This window comes from Prionailurus bengalensis, chromosome C1, assembly GCF_016509475.1.
Source record: "Prionailurus bengalensis isolate Pbe53 chromosome C1, Fcat_Pben_1.1_paternal_pri, whole genome shotgun sequence".
NCBI lineage: Eukaryota > Metazoa > Chordata > Mammalia > Carnivora > Felidae > Prionailurus > Prionailurus bengalensis.
Window position 1 is genome coordinate 110,178,169 of NC_057345.1, and position 21,727 is coordinate 110,199,895.

Sequence of the window (21,727 nt, forward strand, 5' to 3'; positions counted from 1 at the left end):
TCAACCATCAGTTGATCTCTGTATTTAAGAATCTCTTATGGTTTGCCTCCCTCTCTGTTTGAAACTACTTTTTCCCCTCCCTTCCCCCATGGTCTTCTGTTAAGTTTTTCAAGTTCCACATATCAGTGAAAACATATTTGTCTTCCTCTTGTTAGAAAATTCTAATCTTTTTGTTATCTTGGCATTGACATCAATCAATTGTAGTTTTTCATTCATTTTGAAATTTTCCTGGTTCTTGGTATGATGAATAATTTTTAATTTTTTTAATGTTATTTATTTTTGAGAAAGAGAGACAGAGTGTGAACCAGGGAGGGGAAGAGAGAGAGAGAAGGAGACACAGAAGCCAAAGCAGGCTCCAGGCTCTGAGCTGTCAGCACAGAGCCTGATGCAGGGCTCGAACCCATAGACCATGAGATCATGATCTGAGCCAAAGTCAGACGCTTAACCGATGGAGCCACTCAGGTGCCACTTGGTATGATGAAAAAATTTTAAAATAAAACCTATCATTTTGTATTTAATAAATTAATAAATAAATAAGCATTAATAAAATAAAATAAAAAAGGAAGAGAAAGAAAGAAAGAAAGAAAGAAAGAAAGAAAGAGGCTGTCAGATATGCAGGAGGTCAAAATTATACTCCCAGGTCTCTTTTTGAAAAAGTTATCTGAAGATAAACTCGAACTGAATAATAAATAAATAAATAAATAAATAAATAAATTCTGAATCATCAAGACAGATATTGTTGCTATGAAATGCAAAGGCAAAACATTATTCTTGGAAAAGCAGAAATTAAATGTAAGAAAAATTAATAGTAGCAGTTTGAGGCTTACATCCTACATTATATCAATAAAGACCACAAACTAGAAAGAGATTTGGGTGCATAAAATTCTGGTAAATATCCTGTCTTACATTGGGAGACAAAAAAGTATTTTATTTTTGTCCTTGATAATTATAGAATTGTAATCAAAAATAACTTTGAAACCTTAATGATAGTCATGACTAATACTATGAAAAAGATATATCTATTCTAAATCTCAGAAGGAAATGACAAAATTATATTATCAAATATGTTATCGAAAATATAAAACAACTGATAGAAAACCAAACATTTTAGTTTTTACAGTAACCATAAATGAAGTTAATTCTCCCAGTTGAAGACATATTCTAAAATTGGCATGGCCAAACTAAAAATCCAACACTATTCATCTTAAGAAGTATGATTAAGGGATCCTGGGAAGATGGCGGCATAGGAGGACGCTGGGCTCACCGCGCGTCCTGCTGATCACTTAGATTCCACCTACACCTGCCTAAATAACCCAGAAAACTGCCAGAAGACTAGCAGAATGGAGTCTCCGGAGCCAAGTGCAGACAAGAGGCCCACAGAAGAGGGTAGGAAGGGTTGAGAGGCGGTGCGCGCTACACGAACAGGTCAGAGGGAGTCTGGGAGGAGGGGCGGCCCACCGGCCAAACAGAGCCCCCGAGTCTGGCTTGCAAAAGAGGAGGGGCCGGACAGAGTATGTTCAGACAGCAAGCAGGACTTGACATCTGGAAGGTTATAAGCTAACAGCTCTGCTCAGAGAACGGGAGGGCTGGAGGACAACGGGAGGGAGAGTTGTTGAGCCCCGGATGACAGAGCTCAGCTTGGTGGGGAAAAAAGGCACTCACCAGTGCCATCTCCCTCGCCCACCCCCCAGGCAAAATCCCAAAGGGAACCAGTTCCTGCTAGAGAACTTGCTTGCACCACGGAGGAAACACCCAACTCTGTGCTTCTGAGGATCCATCCCTCTGGCGGGTCTGACTCCCTCCCTCCTGAAGTGGATCTCCAAAGAAAAAGCGAGCTGAGCCTGCCACTCCTGCCCCGGTGCACCTTACCGACCATCCCAGCTAATACGCCAGATCCCCAGCACCACAAGCCTGGCAGTGTGCAAGTAGCCTAGATGGGGCATGCCACCCCACAGTGAATCTGGCCCCTAGGAGAGGGGAAGAGAAGGCACACACCAGTCTGACTGTGGCCCCAGTGGTGGGCTGGGGGCAGACATCAGGTCTGACTGCGGCCCCATCCACCAACGCAAGTTATTCAAGACAGCACAGGGGATGTGCCTGCAGTCCCGCACCACTCCAGGGACTATCGAAAATGACGAAATGGAAGAATTCCCCTCAGAAAAACATCCAGGAAATAATAACAGCTAACGAACTGATCAAAAATGATTTAAACAATATAGCAGAACGTGAATTTAGAATAATAGTCATAAAATTAATCGCTGGGCTTGAAAACAGTAAAAAGGACAGCAAAGAATCTCTTGCTACAGAGGTCAAAGGACTAAGGAACAGCCAGGAGGAGTTAAAAAATGCTATCAATGTACTGCAAAATAAAATGGAGACAACTACGGCTAGGATTGAAGAGGCAGAGGAGAGAATAGGTGAACTAGAAGATAAAATTATGGAAAAAGAAGAAGCTGAGAAAAAGAGAGATAAAAAAAATCCAGGAGGATGAAGGGAAAATTAGAGAACTAAGTGACGCACTAAAGAGAAATTATTTACACATAATTAGTATTCCAGAGGAGTAAGAGAGAGGGAAAGGTACTGAAGGTGTACTTGAAGAATAATAGCTGAGAACTTCCCTGAACTGGGGAAGGAAAAAGGCATTGAAATCCAAGAGGCACAGAGAACTCCCTTCAGACGTAACTTGAATTGATCTTCTGCACGACATGTCATAGTGAAACTGGCAAAATATAAGGATAAAGAGAAAATTCTGAAAGCAGCTAGGGATAAACGTGCTGTAACATATAAAGGGAGACCTGTAAGACTCGTGACTGATCTCTCTACTGAAACTTGGCAGGCCAGAAAGGAATGGCAGGAGATCTCCAATGTGAGGAGCAGAAAAAATATGCAGCCGAGAATCCTTTATCCAGCAAGTCTGTCATTTAGAATAGAAGGAGAGATAAAAGTCTTCCCAAACAAACAAAAACTGAAGGAATTCGTCACCACTAAACCAGCCCTACAAGATATTCTAAGGGGGATCCTGTGAGACAAAGTACCAGAGACAGTGCTGCAAGCATGAAACCTACAGACATCGCAATGACTCTAAACCCATATCTTTCTATAATAACACTGAATGTAAATGGACTAAATGTGCCAACCAAAAGACATAGGGTATCAGCATGGATAAAAAAACAAGACCTACCTATTTGCTATCTACAAGAGACTCATTTTAGACCTGAGGACACCTTCAGATTGACAGTGAGGGGATGGAGAACTATTTATCATGCCAATGGAAGTCAAAAGAAAGCTGGAGTAGCCAAACTTATATCAGACAAGCTAGACTTTAAATTAAAGGCTGTAACAAGAGATGAAGGGCATTATATAATAATCACAGGTTCTATCCATCAGGAAGAGCTAACAAGTATAAATGTCTATGCGCTGAATACAGGAGCCCCCAAATATATAAAACAATTACAAACATAAGCAACCTGATTGATAACAATGTGGTAATTGCAGGAGACTTTAACACCTCACTTACAGAAATGGATAGATCATCTAGACACATGGTCAATAAAGAAACAAGGGCCCTGAATGACACATTGGATGAGATGGACTTGACAGATATATTTAGAACTCTGCATCCCAAAGCAACAGAATATAGTTTCTTCTCGAGTGCACATGGAACCTTCTCCAAGATAGATCACATACTAGGTCACAAAACAGCCTTTCATAAGTATACAAGAACTGAGATCATACCATGCATACTTTCAGACCACAATGCGATGAAGCTTGAAATCAATCACAAGAAAAAGTCTGAAAAACCTCCCAAAGCATGGAGATTAAAGAACACCCTACTAAAGAATGAATGGGTCAACCAGGCAACTAGAGAAGAAATTAAGAAATATATGGAAACAAATGAAAATGAAAATACAACAATCCAAATGCTTTGGGATGCAGCAAAGGCAGTCCTGAGAGGAAAATACACTGCAATCCAGGCCTATCTCAAGAAACAAGAAAAATCCCAAACACAAAATCTAACAGCACACCTCAAGGAAATAGAAGCAGAACAGCAAATACACCCCAAATGCAGCAGAAGAAGAGAAATAGTAAAGATCAGAGCAGAAATAAACAATATAGAATCTAAAAAAATGGTAGAGCAGATCAATGAAATCAAGAGTTGGTTTTTTTGAAAAAATAAAGAAAATTGATAAACCTCTAGCCAGGCTTCTCAAAAAGAAAAGGGAGATGGCCCAAATAGATAAAATCATGAATGAAAATGGAATGATTACAACCAATCCCTCAGAGATACAAGCAATTATTTGGGGATACTATGAAAAATTACATGCCAACAAGCTGGACAACCTGGAAGAAATGGACAAATTCCTAAATACCCACACCCTTCCAAAACTCAATCAGGAGGAAATAGAAAGCTTGAAAGACCCATAACCGGTGAAGAAATTGAATCAGTCATCAAAAATCTCCCAACAAATAAGAGTCCAGGACCAGATGGCTTCCCAGAGGAGTTCTATCAGACATTTAAAGCAGAGATAATACCTATCCTTCTCAAGCTATTACAAAAAATAGAAAGGGAAGGAAAACTTCCAGACTCATTCTATGAAGCCAGCATTACTTTGATTCCTAAACCAGACAGAGACCCACTAAAAAAGAGAACTACAGGCCAATATCCCCGAAATGGATGCAAAAATTCTCACTAAGATACTAGCAAATCGAATTCAACAGCATATAACAACAATTATTCACTATGATCAAGTGGGATTCATTCCTGGGATGCAGGGCTGGTTCAACATTTGCAAATCAATTAACGTGATACATCACATTAATAAAAGAAAAGATAAGAACCATATGATCCTGTCAATCAATGCAGTAAAGGCCTTTGACAAAACTCAGCAACCTTTCTTAATAAAAACCCTTGAGAAAGTCGGGATAGAAGGAACATACTTAAACATCATAAAAGCCATTTATGAAATGTCCACAGCTAACATCATCCTCAATGGGGAAAAACTGAGGGCTTTCTCCCTGAGATCAGGAACATGACAGGATGTCGACTCTCACCGCTGTTTTTTAACATAGTGTTGGAAGTGCTAGCTTTGGCAATTAGACAACAAGAGGAAATCAAAGGCATCAAAATTGGCAAAGATGAAGTTAAGCTTTCACTTTTTGCAGATGACATGATATTATACATGGAAAATCCGATAGACTCCACCAGAAGTCTGCTAAAACTGATACATGAATTCAGCAAAGTTGCAGGATACAAAATCAATGTACAGAAATCAGTTGCATTCTTATACACTAACAATGAAGCAACAGAAAGACAAATAAAGAAACGGATCCCATTCACAATTGCACCAAGAAGCATAAAATACCTAGGAATAAATCTAACTAAAAATATAAAATATCTGTATGCTGTAAACTACAGAAAGCTTATGAAGGAAATTGAAGAAGATATAAAGAAATGGAAAAACATTCCTTGCTCATGGATTGGAAGAATAAATATTGTTAAAATGTCAATACTACCCAAGTGTATCTACACAGTCAGTGCAATCCCAATCAAAATTGCACCAGCATTCTTCTCGAAACTAGAACAAGCAATCCTAAAATTCACATGGAACCACAAAAGGCCCCAAATAGCCAAATTAATTTTGAAGAAGAAGACCAAAGCAGGAGGCATCACAATCCCAGACTTTAGCCTCTACTACAAAGCTGTAATCATCAAGACAGCATGGTATTGGCACAAAATCAGACACATAGACCAATGGAATAGAATAGAAACCCCAGAACTAGACCCACAAATGTATGGCCAACTACTCTTTGACAAAGCAGGAAAGAAGATCCAATGGAAAAAAGACAGTCTCTTTAACAAATGGTGCTGGGAGAACTGGACAGCAACATGCAGAAGGTTGAAACTAGACCACTTTCTCACACCATTCACAAAAATATATCAATATGGATAAAGAACCTGAATGTGAGACAGGAAAGCATCAAAACCCTAGAGGAGAAAGCAGGAAAAGACCTCTCTGACCTCAGCCGTAGCAATTTCTTATTCGACACATCCCCAAAGGCAAGGGAATTAAAACCAAAAATGAACTACTGGGACCTCATGAAGATAACAAGCTTCTGTACAGCAAAGGAAACAACCAACAAAACTAAAAGGCAACCAACAGAATGGGAAAAGATATTTGCAAATGACATATCGGACAAAGGGCTAGTATCCAAAATCTATAAGGAGCTCACCAAACTCCACACCTGAAAAACAAATAACCCAGTGAAGAAATGGGCAGAAAACATGAATAGACACTTCTCTAAAGAAGACATCCGGATGGCCAACAGGCACATGAAAAGATGCTCAATGTCGCTCCTCATCAGGGAATACAAATCAAAACCACACTCAGATATCACCTCACGCCAGTCAGAGTGGCCAAAATGAACAAATCAGGAGAGTATAGATGCTGGCGACGATGTGGAGAAACAGGAACCCTCTTCGCACTGTTGGTGGGAATGCAAATTGGTGCAGCCGCTCTGGAAAACAGTGTGAGGTTCCTCAAAAAATTAAAAATAGACCTACCCTATGACCCAGCAATAGCACTGCTAGGAATTTACCCAAGGGATACAGTAGTTCTGATGCATAAGGGCACTTGTACCCCAATGTTTATAGCAGCACTCTCAACAATAGCCAAATTATGGAAAGAGCCTAAATGTCCATCAACTGGTTAATGGATAAAGAAATTGTTGTTTATATACACATTGGAGTACTACGTGGCAATGAGAAAGAATGAAATATGGCCCTTTGTAGCAACGTGGATGGAACTGGAGAGTGTGATGCTAAGTGAAATAAGCCATACAGAGAAAGACAGATACCATATGGTTTCACTCTTATGTGGATCCTGAGGAACTTAACAGAAACCCATGGAGGAGGGGAAGGAAAAAAAAAAAAGGAGGTTACAGTGGGAGAGAGCCAAAGCATAAGAGACTCTTAAAAACTGAGAACTGAGGGTTGATGGGGGGTGGGAGGGACGGGAGAGTGGGTGATGGGTATTGAGGAGATCACCTTTTGGGATGAGCACTGGGTGTTGTATGGAAACCAATTTGACAATAAATTTCATATATTGGAATAAAAAAGAAACATTAAAGAAGGTTTACAGACTGAAGAAACATACCAAAAAGAAATTAGAATCTTAAGAAACAATATAAAGTGTCATAAATTCTAAATATGTACATTGAAAAGACATATGCATGTAAATATAAAAGATATAAAGGACAAACGTCTTCTAAGTTTTATCAAAAATATATAATTGTCTGCTTAAAGCAAAAATAATCATAACATTTTGCTAGACATATACCATATATAGAAATAAAAATTTGACAACTCAGAAAGTTCAGAAAATGGGATATATTTTTATATACAAATGGGTATATTATTTGAGAGAAAATTTTGATAAATTTAACATGATATTATAAATCCTTGGGCAACTACATTAAAACAAATTAATAAACAAAGTACAGAAGCTAATAAGTCACCAGTATAGATAGTAAGGAATAGCAAAACTATTCAATGCAAAACAGGAAGGGAAAGAGAGAGAACAGAACAAGCAGATATAGAAAACAAATGTCAAGATAGTATTGACCGCATTTAATGTAAATTGTCAAAATATTGCAATTAATGTCAGGTTATCAGGCTGTGTAATAGGACAAGATCAGCTATTTTAGTATAAAATATTATATTTAAATATAGATATGAGCTAAATAAAAGAATGAAACCAGATACAGTAGGCAAAGACTAATCCTAAGAACTGTGAAGGGCCTATAATATTAATGTAAGAGAAAGAAGACTTCTAAATAAAGAACATTACCAGGAAAAAGAGGAAGATTTTATGAAAAAAATGGCCACTTCATATAGAAGACATAACCACTTATAATGTGTAAGCGCCAAATGGCAAAGTTTAGAGACACATGAAGCAAAACCTGATACAACTTTAAGTAGACATAGAACACTATAGCAGGAAATGTTAACACTACATTTTTAGGAATTAGTAGAATAGGTAGCCAGAAAGTTGAAAAGGAGATAAAAGAATTGAATAACAATGCCTACTAAATTAGTCTACTTGACATTTATAGAATATCCTTAAAATGCAGAAGAACACATCTTTTTTAGAGAATAACTAAATTTGTTTGTAATTGAACCATTCACCAAGACAGATCATGTCCTGAAATTTAAAGCAAGTCCCGATATACATTAAAAAAGAAAATCATGCAAGGAACATTCTGGCCATACCGAATGTAAATTGAAGTCAATAACAGAAACATATATGTAAAATTGTCAAATACTTGGAAATTCAGTACCATATTTCTAAAATATTTCTAAAAAATTCAAGGAACAAAGAAAAAGTTACAAGGGAAAATTAAAAAAAATTTTAAAATGACTGAAAATGAAAGCATATCAAAATTAAAATTCAGGTCAGTCAGAACTCAGTGGTAAATGTCTAGCTTTAAGTGCCTATGTGAGAAATGAAAAATGGTATAAAGGCAAGAACCTAAGCTTCTAGCTTAATAATTTAGAGGGTGGCTCGGTCGGTTGAGTGACTGACTGGCTCAGGTCATGATATCATGGCTTGTGAGTTCGAGCCCTACATCAGGCTCTGTGCTGACAGCTCAGAGCCTGGAGCCTCCTTCTGATTCTGTGTCTCCTTCTCTCTCTGTCCCTCCCCCACTCATTCTGTCTCTCTCTGTCTCAGAAATAAATAAGCATTAAAAAAAATAAAAAATAAATAAAAATAGCAAATGAAATGCAAATAAAGGAAAGGAAATAATAAAAACAGAAGTAGAAATTAATAAGGAAACAAACTATAGTGAAAATCAATGACACTAAAAAATATTTCCTTTAAAATATAAATAAAATAAATAAACTTATAGCTAGGCATCAAGGAAAAGTGAAAAAAGATAAAAATAACTATATCAGGAATCAAAAAAGAACATCACTATATATTCCTCAGGCATTTAAAGGATAATAAGTAAATGTTATCAATAACTTTATGCTGATAAATTTGACAATATAGATGAAGTGGTCAAATACCTAGAAAAATATTACTTACAAAAATATGAAACAGAAAATCTTAATATATGTGTTTTAGTTTTTAATTTTGTTAAATATTTACTTTTGAGAGAGAGAGCTGGTGTGAGCAATGAAGGGGCAGAGAGTGAGAGGGAGACAGAGGATCCAAAGCAGGCTCTGTTCTGACAGCAGAAAGCCTGATGTGGGACTGGAACTCACAAACCTTGAGATCATGACCTAAGCTAAAGTCTGATGCTTAACTAACTGAGCCAAGCAGGCACCCCTGAATAGATGTATTTTAAAAGGAAAATTGTAATTAAAAATATTTTCACTAAGAAAAAATTGGCTCAGATGACTTCACCTATGAGTTATACCAAACTTTTAAAGAAGAAATAATGTCTTTTTAGAAATACAAGAAAAGAGAAAATCCTTGCTGATTTATTTTATGAGGACATTATTATCCTGATGACCAAAACAAAAACATTTGTAGATAAGATGACCAAACACCAATATCTCTTGTATACATGAAAATACTTTTAAAAATTAACAAATGAAATTCATGACATATAATGACCAACTTGTGTTTATCCAAGGAATGCAAGGTCGGTTTAACATCTGAAAATAAACCATTGCAATTAACTGTATTAGTAGAATAAAAAGAAAATCCATAACTCAACAGATGCAAAAAATTAAAAATTTTCAATGCCAATTCATGATGGAAACTTTCAGAATGCTCAGAATAGAAAACACTTTCACAAGTTGATGAGGAGCATCTTCAGAAAACCTTTAACTAATACTTTATTTAATGATGAAGGACTCAATGGTGTTATCTAAAAACTGGCACTACATGCAAAAATGTCTATAGTCAGCATATGTATTCAATGTTGCAATCCCTATCAAAATTCCAGGAGGCTTTCTGTAGAAATTGACAAGCTGTTCCAGAACTTAAAAGGAAATTCAAATGTCTTAGCATGTCTAAAACTGTCTTTAAAAAAGTTAAATTTAATCTCAAGACTTACTATATATATATATATATATATATATAAATATATACACTTAATCTCAAAACTTACCATATATATTTATATATTTATATTTGTATATAATATACATTTAATCTCAAGACTTACTATATATATATATTTTTTTTTTAACTCAAGACTTACTATAAAGACAGTGTTACTTTTACACAAAGATAGACAAAGCTCAGTGGACCATGAATGATTTTAACAAGAGTTTAAAACTAAAGTAATTAAATGGAAAGAGAATAGCCTTTTCAGAAAAGTGGTGCTTGCGATCTAGGGTACCCCTATTAAAAAAAAACCAACACTTGTAACATATACAATAATTACTTTTTAAGGCTCTTAAATATAACCTGAAAGCTTAAACTATTAACTTCCAGGAGAAAATGTCAGAGAAAATCTTTAGGCCCATGGGTCAGGCCAAGTTTTCTTAAGTTGGATCCCCAAAATACAAACCTAAAAAGAAAAAGAATGACAGAATGTAATTTATCAAAATTGAAAACTCCCAGAAAACTAAAATCATGATGGGATACCACTACAAATATATTATTAATCTCAATGGAAGAAAACCAAACAGACAATACCAAATGCTGGTAAGGCTGCAGAAAAACAGGAACACCTGTTAATTTTTGACAGGAATGTGAAATGGGACAATTACTATGGAAAAATTATTGACAGATTCTTATGAGCTTAAACATAAAGTTACCACATAGCTCAGAAATTACTTTCCTTGGTATTTGCCCAGGTGAATTAAAAATGTATATTTATACAAAAACCAGTCCACAAATATTTATAACAGTTTAATTTATAATTTCCAGAAACTGGAAATAACCAAGATGTCCTCCAAAAGGTGAACAGAGAAACTGTGGTACCTTCATTAAGTAGAATAATACTGAATAACTAAAAGGGACAAGCTAATGATTTATAAAATACTATGCATGAACATTACTGCATTTTCTACGTGAAAAAAAATCATACCCAAAGGCTACATATTGGGATTACATTTTTATGACATTCTGAAAAAAAGACAAAACAATAAGGGATGGGAAACATCAGTGGTTGCCATGGATTAGAGAAAGGAAAGAGGTTGACTAAAAGGGAACTATGCAAAGAAATCTTTAGGGTGATGGAACTATTCTGAATGGTATCATGAGGCTGGACATATGATGCTATGCATTTTAAAAATACCCCAAAATGAGAAATAAAGCTGTCTCTATTTTCAGATGACACATTGTCTTTTTAGAAAATCATGAGACGCTACAAAGAAACAAAACAAAAGAAGCAAAAACAAAACCTTCCTAAAACTAATAAGTGTTCCAGCACTCATAGGATACAAGATTAATAAAGACTAATATAAAAAAATCAATTGTATTTCTATATGCTATCAAAGTATGCATGGCAATGAAATTAAAAATACAACAGCAATAAAATTATAAATCTGAAAATCTAACACAAATGAAATATTGAGTGTATATCTAACAAGTCATGTGCAGGATTTACATGCTGGAAATCATAACAACTAAGGAAAGAAATTATAGAACATCTAAATAAATGAAGATAAATATGAATTGGAAGCCAGCATAGAAAATGTATTGATTCTTCTAACAATTCTTACCAAAATCACAAATGATTTCTTGATGACAAAGTTTAGGTTTTTCTAAAATGTTTATGGAAAGAAAAAAGATCCAGAATAGCTAAAAATAACTGTGAAAGAAGAATAAAATGGGAGGAATTGGTCTACCAATTTCAGCACCTACATAGCTTCAGAAATCGAGTTGGTGTGTTATTGAGGGAAGCTATACACACAGGTCAGTGAAACAGGATACAGTTCATAAATACATCCAAATTTTTCCACAAATATATATAGAGGAATATATATAAAGGAATTCAATATATAAATATTGAATATTGAATATATATAAATATATAAATATATATAAAGGAGTTCAATGAAGGAAAGATAGTCATTTCAACACAAGGTGTTGGGGCAATTGGTTATCCATTGGCAAAACAAAACAAAAGAAAACCTAGACCTAGGTCTCAAACCTCTACAAAAATGAAATCAGTTAGATATTAGACTTAATATATAAAAACTATGTAACATTAAAGAAAAATAGGATAAAATATTTAAGATCTAAAGCGAGTTTTTTTGAATTGGCAATGAAAGCAAGATACATAAAAGAAAATAAATCTCATCAAAATAAAACATTTTCTCCCCCCCAAGTTTTATTTAGAGTCCAGCTGGTTAATTTAGAGTGCAATATTAGTTTCAGGTGTAATCAACAGTTGGTATTCATCACAAGTGCCCTCTATAATACCCATCACCTGTCTAACCCATTCCCCTGCCTACCTCCTCTCCAGTAGCCCTCAGTTTGTTCTCTATAGTTAAAAGCCTGTTGTCTGGTTTGCCTCTCTTTTTTTTCCCCCTGTGTTCATCTGTTTTGTTTCTTAAATTACACATATGAGTGAAATCATATTCAAATTTTAGGGTTGTTTGTTCCACCTCTGCAAAAATTCTGGTCGTATTTTGATAAGGATTACATTAAATGTGGAGATTGCTTTATGTAGTGTAGACATTTTCACAATATTTATTCTTCCAATCCATGAGAATGGGATATTTTTCACTTCTTTGTGTCATCTTCAATTTCTGTGTTCAATTTCAATAATCAGTGTTTTATTGTTTTCAGAGTAGAGGTGCTTCACGTCTTTGGTGAGGTATTCCTAGGTATCTCATTATTTTGGGTGCAATAGTAAATGGGATTGTTTTCTTAACTTCTCTTTCTATTGCTGAATTTTTGGTATACAGAAATGCAACAGATTTCTGTACATTGATTTTTTTTTATCTTGTTGATAAATTCAACTGGTTGAATTTATCATTTCTACCAGGTTTTTTTTGGTGGAATCATATATATATATATATATATATATATAGTCATCTGCAAATAGTGAAACTTTTAATTCTTCCTTGCTACATTGGATTCCTTTTGTCTAATTGAAGAGGCTGGGACTTCCAGTACTATGATGAATAAAATTGGTGACAGTGAACATCCTTGTCTTGTTCCTGATCTCAAGGGGAAGGCTCTCAGTTTCTCTCTATCTAGGATGATATTATCTGTAGGTTTTTCATATAAGTACTTTATTATGTCGAGGTATGTTCTCACTAAAGCTACTTTTTTTGATGAAAAAAAAACTTTGTTAAATGCTTTTCCTGTGTCTATTAAAGAATCATATGATTTTTCTCATCTATTGTTGATGTGATGTATCATGTTGATGGATTTGGGAATATTGAACCACCCTTAAAACCCAGGAATAAATTTCACTTGATCTTGGTGAATGATTCTTTTAATGTAGTGTTGGATTTAATTTGCTAGTATTTGGTTGAAAATTTTTGCATCCATGTTTATCAGAGGTATTGGCCTGTAGTTCTCTTTTTTAGTGGAGTCTTTGGTTTTGGCATCAGGGTAATGCTGGCCTCAGAATGAATTTGGATTTCCCTACCTTTTGTATTTTTTGGAATAGTCTGAAAAGAATAGGTATTAACTGTTCTTTTAATGTTTGGTAGAATTCACCTGTCAAGCCATTTGGTCCTAGACCAGATTGTTTGTTGGGAGTTTTTTGTTTATCAATTCAATTTCTTTGCTTGTTATAAATCTGTTAAAATTTTCTATTCTCCCTGTTTCACTTTTGGTAGTTTATGTTTCTAGGAATTTATCCATTACTTCTAGGTAGTCCAATTTGTTGGTATATAGTTTTTCATAATATTCTTTTATACTTATTTGTATCTGTGTCATTAGTTATTGTTTCTCTCTCTTTTATATCTGATTTTATTTATTTGAGTCTTTTTTTTCTCTTGACATGTCTGGCTAGATGTTTGTCAAGTTTATTGAAGTTTTCAAAGAAACAATTCCTCATTTCATTGATCTTTTTTTTTAAGTTTCTGTATTTTTTTATATTTATTTTTGAGACAATGCGTGAGACAGAGTGCAAGTGGCAGAGGGGGAGAGGAGACACAGAATTTGAAGCGGGCTCCAGGCTCTGAGTTGTCAGCACAGAGCTTGATGGAGGGCTCAAACTCACGAACCATGAGATCATGCCCTAAGCTGAAGTCGGATCCTTAACCGACTGAGCCACTCAGACACCCCTCTGTAACATTCTTGTTTTAGCTCTAATATTATTTTCCTTCTTCTTCTGGTTGTAAGTTTTGTTTCTTGTTCTTTTTCTAGCTCCTTTAGGTAAGATTATACTGTTTATTTCACATTTTTTGCTTCTTGAAGCAGTTATGCTTTACCATATACTTTCCTCTTAGAATTGCTTTTGTTGCATCACAAAGGTTTTGGATCAATATGTTTTCATTTTAATTTTTCTCTGTGTACTTTTTTTATTTCCATTTTTGTTTGTTTATTTCCTAGTTGACCCACTCATTATTTATATTTAGCATATAATTTAACCTCCATGTATTTGTGTCCTCTCCAGATTTTTTCTCATGTTTTACTTCTAGTTTCATAGCAATGTGATCAGAAAAGATGCATGGTATGATTTTGATCTTGAATTTGTTGAGGTTTGTTTTGTGGGATAATATGTGATCTATTCTGGAGAATGTCCCATGTCACCTTAAAAGAAATATGTCTGCTCTTTTAGGATGAAATGTTCTGAATATATGTGTTAAATCTATCTATTCCAGTATGTTATTCAAAGCCATTTTTTTCTTTTGAATATTCTGTTTAGATGTCCATTGATGTAAATGGGGTGTTAATGTTTCCTATTTTCATTGTATTATTATTAACAATTATTTCCTTTAATTTTTTTATTAACATTCTTTGTGTATTTGGGTGCTACAATGTTGGGTGCATAAATATTTAAATTCTTATATCTTCTTATTGGATTGTCTCCTTAATTATTATGCAGTGTCCTTATTTCTCCTCATTACAGTCTTTGTTTAATTTTTATTTTTTCGAACGTTTATTTTTTGAGAGAGAGAGAGAGAGCAAGGGAGGTGCAGAGAGAGACAGAGACGAGAGAGAGAAAGAATTCCAAGCTATCAGGGCAGACCCTGATGCAGGGCTCAAATCCACGAACTGTGAGATCATGATCTGAGCTGAAACAAAGAGTTGGATGCTTAACCTTTGTGTATTCTTTTTTTAATTTTTGTGTATCTTTGTGTATTCTTTTTTTTAATTTTTAAAACTTTATTAACATTTATTTATTTTTGAGAGACAGAGCATGAGCAGTGGAGGGGCAGAGACAGAGGGAGAATCAATATCCAAAGTAGGCTCCAGGCTCTGAGTTGTCAGCACAGAGCCTGATATAGGGCTCAAATCCACAAACCATGAGATCATGACCTGAGCTGAAGTCAGACACTTAACCGACTGAGCCACCCAGGCACTTCTGCAATTTTTGTTTTAAAGTGTTTTTTGTCCAATATAAGTATTACTAATTTAGCTTTCTCTTGACATCCATTTGCATGATAGATGTGTCTCCAACCTCTCACTTTCAATCTGCCAGTGTCTTTAGGTCCAAAATAAGTCTTGTTGGTAACATATAGATGGGTTTTTTTTTTCACCCTTTGTCTTTTTATTGGAGCATTCAGTCTATTTACATTCAAAGTAATTATCGATAGATATATATTTATTGGCATTTATTATTTGTTTTGTGGTCTGATTCTTTCTTGTAATACTCTCATTCATGGTTTCTGATTTTCTTTAGTAATATATTTGTTTTTTTTAATGTTTTTAATGTTTATTTATTCTTTGAGAGAGAGCATGAGAAGGGAAGGGACAGAGACAGGGAGACACAGAATCTGAAGCAGGCTCCAGGCTCTGAGCTGTTGGCACAAAGCCTGATGTGGGGCTCTAACTCACAAACTATGAGATCATAACCTGAGCCAAAGTCAGATGCTTAACTGACTGAGCCACCCAGGCACCCCATTAGTGATATATTTGGATTTATTTCTTTTTATTATTTGTATGTTTGTTAATGGTTTTAGATATTTGATTACCATTATGTTTGTATATAACCTCTTCTGTATTTTAAGTTGATGGTTGTTTAAGTTTGAACCTATTCTTTTCTCCTCCTCACATTTTATATTTTATTATATTTTGTATCCTTTTTTTGTGAGTTCCTTGACATATTTTTTACAGAAAAGTTAATTTTTACTACTTTTGTGTTTCCTACCTTTATTAGGTCACTTTTTGTCTTTCTTTCCACTCAGAGTACCCTTAATATTTCTTTTAGGGCTGGTTTAGTGGTCACAAACTCCTTTAGGTTTTTTGTTTTGTATTGTTTTGTTGTGTTTGTTTTTGTTGGGGGGGCCTGAAAAACTCTTTATCTCTCCTTCTATTCTGAATGATAGCCTTGTAGTATAGAGTGTTCTTGGCTGCAGATTTTTCCTTTTCCACATTTTGAATATATCATGCCACTGCTTTCTGGTTTGCAAACTTTATGTTGAAAAATCTCCTGGTACCCTAATGTGTTTTCCTTTGTAAGTTACTGATTTCTTTTCTTTTCTTTTTCTTCTTTTTTTTTTGCTGCTTTTAAGATTTTTCCTTTATTGCTATATTTTGCAAATTTAATTATAATACGTCTTGGTATGGGACTGCTTTTGTTCACTTTGATGTGAGTTCTCTGTGCCTCCTAGATCTGGATATCTGTTTCCTTCCCCAGATTAGGGAAGTTTTATTTCTTCAAATAAATTTTCTGCCCCCTTTCCATTCTTCTTCTTCCCCTTTCTTCTTCTTCCCCTTTCTTCTTCTTCTTCTTCTTCTTCTTCTTCTTCTGGGACTTTTATAATATAAATATGATTATGTCTGATGGATTCACCGAGTTCCTAAGTCTATTCTAATTCTGTGTAATTCTCTTTTTTGTCAGCTTGACTACTTTTCATTACTCTGTCTTCTAGGTCACTAATTCATTCCTCTACTTCTTCCATCTTGCTCTCCATTCCATCTAGCATGTTTCTTGTTTATTTATTGAGCTCTTTATCTCTGCAATGTTATTCTTTATCTCTGTGTTAAGAGTCTCATTGATGTCTTCCAATCTTTTCTCAAGTCCAGTGAATATCCTTATGATCATGCTTTAAATTCCCCATGCTTTAAATTCTCCATCTCCATATAAGTAACAGGCATGTTACTTATATCTGTTTTGCTTAGCTCTCTGGCTGTGGCCTTATTCTGTTCTTCTATTTGGTATAAATTTCTCTGTCTCCTCATTTTGTATGCATCCCTGTGTCTGTTTCTGTGTTGTAAGAAAGTCAGATGTGTCTTCTGCTCCTTGAAAGTAGCTTGTTTATGAAGAAGAAGTACTGGTATACCCTGCAGCTTAGTGTCCCATGTTTACCAGAAACTGGCACTTCAGGAGTGTATTCTCTGTGTGTTGCTTGTGCCCTGCTGGTTTGTCTATGTCACTTGTCCTCTCAGTTCAATATTCACTGGCTTTCTGATTGTTGTGGGCTGTTCTAGGTGTTAGGATCCAGGTAGGTCAGCTGTAAGTGGCCATGTTTGCTGGAGAACTTGGGAACAAGGTGGTAGTGTTAGAAAACCTTGCATTGGGCCACTAGTCTTATGCTGGATCCCCCACAGTGGTGGTGACTAGGTGCTGCACATCAGCGTGGCTGGGGAATAAGGCTGGGCATGGTGCTTAAGGATGGCTGGGGGAGGTATGGCTGGGTAGAGAATATGGTGACAGCTGTGCAACTGGTGACTGAGCAGGGCATGCACACAGTTTAAAAAAAAATTTTGCCCCGAGTCCTGGGCCACATCTACAAGTGTCTGTGCAGCCCCACCTCCCATAGGTGGTTCTGTTTATACCAAAGCAAGGGAGGAAAATGGCACCTCCCTCATTGGCAGCTCCCTCATTTTCGAAGTCCCCCAACACTATCTGAAATGAGTATTAACAGATGTGTGTCCCATTTGCCCCGCCCCCTCCCATGATTTGTAAACTGTCATTTTTATGTTGCTTTTCCAAGCAGGCTGCTGTCTCTATAAGGGCAAGTCCCCAGCTATCATTCACCCTCCTGGCTTGCTCAGTGCTGAGACAGCTGGCTTTTAAAGACTATAAGTCTGACTGGTTTTATAAACCAATGGAATTCAGCTTCTCTGGTTTTTAAAGCCAAATAGCCTCCCCATGTGTGAGCTCCCTGGTGCATGGGCCTGTTTCTCTGCCCTTTTCACATGCACAGTTCCTTCCCTCCTGTGGGCAGCCTCCTTCCACCTTTCTGACCTTCATAACCTATCAGACTCAGCTGCTTCTCTATATGTAGTTATGGAGTTTTTTCTGCCAGTCTTTGGATAATTCTCCAGTTTATTGAGATTGGATGTGGATGATGTCTAGTAAATGTGGAACACGGTGAGCTCAGAGTCTACCTACTCTTCCATCTTCCCAAGCTCCTGAAACATTTTTCTTAATACCGATGCCAATGAAAAATTAAACAGCACAAAAATACGAAATGAGGGAAACATCCTTAACTTGATAAAGTACAACTACAAAAACCTTCAGCTAGAATCATATTCAATGGTGAAAGACTGAATGCCTTCCCATAAGACTAGAAAGAAGGTAAGGATCTCTGTATTCACCAATATTACTTATCCAAGTATTAGAAGTTTCAGACAGTAAAATAAAGGAAGTCAAGGAAATAAACTTCACAAGAATCATAATGGAAGACATAAAACTGTCTTTCTTTGTAGATAACACAAGAGTCTATGTAGGAAATCTCAAGAAATCTTAAAAACACTAAAAAAAAACTAGATTTATGTACACTAGCAATTAATGTATAGAAAATTAAATTTAAAAATACAATAAAATTTAAAACAAATAATAAAATGAAATAGGTATAAATCTAACAAATATTTGTGGGATTTATATATTGAAATCTGTATTATCTAAGAGGAGCTAAATAAATGGAGATATACATCGTTTTCATGAATTGGAGGATTCAACATAGAAAACAAGGCCATATTCTCAAAATTGATATGCAGATTTAATGCAAATTCTATCAAAACCCAAGTAACTTTTTTTTTGTCATTTTGATGGATATAGATAAGATTATCCTAAAATGTATTTTCAAGAGCTAAGGAACTAAACTAAATAAATAATTTTGAAAGAGAAGAATAAAATAGGAGAAATCAGCATACTTAATTTCAAGAGATATGATATTTCTATAGTATTAAGACTGCATGGTATTTGTGGAGAGAGAGTTGTAGACACCAGTGAAACAGAACAGAAAACTCAGAAATAAACTCACACTACTATAGGCAATTGATTTTTGACAAAGGTGTGAGAGCAATCTGACAAAATAAGAATAACCTTTTCAACAAATGGTGCTGGATAAAGACTATACCAATAAAAACTATACAAAATAAAATGCAGAGAGAAAGATGTGAAGCCCAGAGGCAAAAAATAAACGGATTCTTAAACAATACAAAAATTAACCCCCAATAGGCCATATTTTCAAGTATAAAATATGAAAATATAAAACTTTTAGAAGAAAATAGAGGGAAAAAATCTGAATCCTAGGACTTGGTTAAGAATTCTTAAACATGATGCCAGGGTGCCTGGGTGGCTCAGTCGGTTAAGTGTACAACTTTAGCTTAGGTGATGATCTCATGGTCCGTGGGTTCGAGCCCTGTGTTGGGCTCTGTGCTGACAGCTCAAGAGCCTGGAGTCTGCTTTGGATCCTGAGTCTCCCTTTGTCTCTGCCCCTCCATTGCTCATGCTCTCTTTCTCTCTGTCTCTCAAAAATAAAAAATAAAAATTAAAAAAAATTAAGCATAATGCCAAATGCATGATTCATAAAAGGAAAAATTAATTAATTGGGTTTAACCAATGTTGAGAATTTGTACTCTGTGAAAGACCAATAAAGGATAAAAAAGACAAACTACATTCTTGGAAAAAACATTTGAAAATCTTTTATTTGACAAAGAAGTGGAATATATAAGGAGCTCTCAAAAGTAAATAGTAAAAATCCAATTACAAAATGGGCAAACAACATGAAGAGGCATTTCATCAAAAAGGATTTACATATGGCAAGTGAACACATGAAAATATGTTCAACATTGTTAGGTGATTGGGAAAACGTAAATTAAAATCACAATGAGATATCTCTATATACCTGTCAGGATTGCTGACTTAAAAAATACTGACAACACTAAACACTGAAGAGGGTTCAGAAAGACTAGATCATTCATACACTGCTTGCGGTAATATAAACTGCACAGCCACTCTGGAAACCATTTTTGGTGGTCTCTTAAACAACTAAACATGCAACTATCATAAAACCCTGTGATTGTTCTCCGAGGATTTATCTCAGAGACAAAAACATATTACCACAACAACCTATACACAAATGTTCATAGAAAGTTTATTTTTAATTGCTCAAACTAGAAACAACCAAAGTGTCCCTCAACAGGTAACTGATTTTTAAAAATTGATGAATATATACCATGGAATATTTCTCAGCAATTAGAATGAACACAACGTTGATTTATGCAACAACTTGGATGAATCTCAAGGGAATTTTTGTTGTGAGTCAAAAGTCAGTCTCAAAAGGTCACATACCATATTATTCCTTTCTCAAAATTACAGTGTTATAGAGATGAAGAACAAATTAGGGATTTCTAAGGGTAGATGTGGTGGAAGAAATAGGGGAGATACAATTATATAAAGACAACAAAGGAAACTCACCTGTTCCATACTTTGACTCTTATTGTTCTCACAGGAATCTACGTATATGACAAAAGAGCATTACACCAATCCCACGTTTTGGGTCTTGATATTATGCTATAGATATGTAAAATGTATATTATATATGTAAGTTATGCATGTTATGGGAGTTGCATAATATCGGGGAAAACTGGGTGAAGAGTTTATGGGACTTCTTTATTATAAATGTAACTTTTTGCAAATATAAAATAATTTAAAAATAAAGTTTAAAAATGGCAGAGAAAAATGACTGGCCTAAGAATAACAATCACAGAATTCATTAGAAAGGGACATTAAATAAATTGTTATAAGTGTAGTCCATATACTCAATAAACTACAGACAAATGCTAGTTAGAGACATCGAATCTATAAAAAAAAAAGGCTGAAGTCAAACTAGTGATAAAAATAATGATGTGTGAAATGAAACAGACACTGGATGAAATTAACAGCAGGCTAGATATTGCAGAGAAATGATTAATGAACTTGAAGGTATAACAATCAAAATTATACAAAATGAAACATAGAAAGAAAAATAAATTGAGAGTGCAGACTATCAGTGAACTGTGGGAATATTCCAAGGGGCGAAATATATGTAATTAGAATTAACAAGGAGGATAGCAGGGGCAGAAAAATATGTGAAGAAATGATGACTAAAATTTATAAGTTAATGCAAACTATAAATCTATGCATTCACAGTCTTAATGTCACAGGCATAAGAAACATGAAAAAAAAGTGCACCAAAGCAAATCATAATCAAATACCTTAAAGCAAGTGATAAAGAAAAAAAGTATTAAAGCAGCCAGATAAAAATAACACACACCTTGTGTGTGCAGTGAAAAGTGGAACTAAGATAAAGATGACAGCAGATTTCTCACTGAAAATAATGTAATCTAGAAAACAGAGAAGCAACAGCTTTGTAGTACTTACCAAAAACAAACAGAGAAACAAAACTCCCAAAACTAAGAAT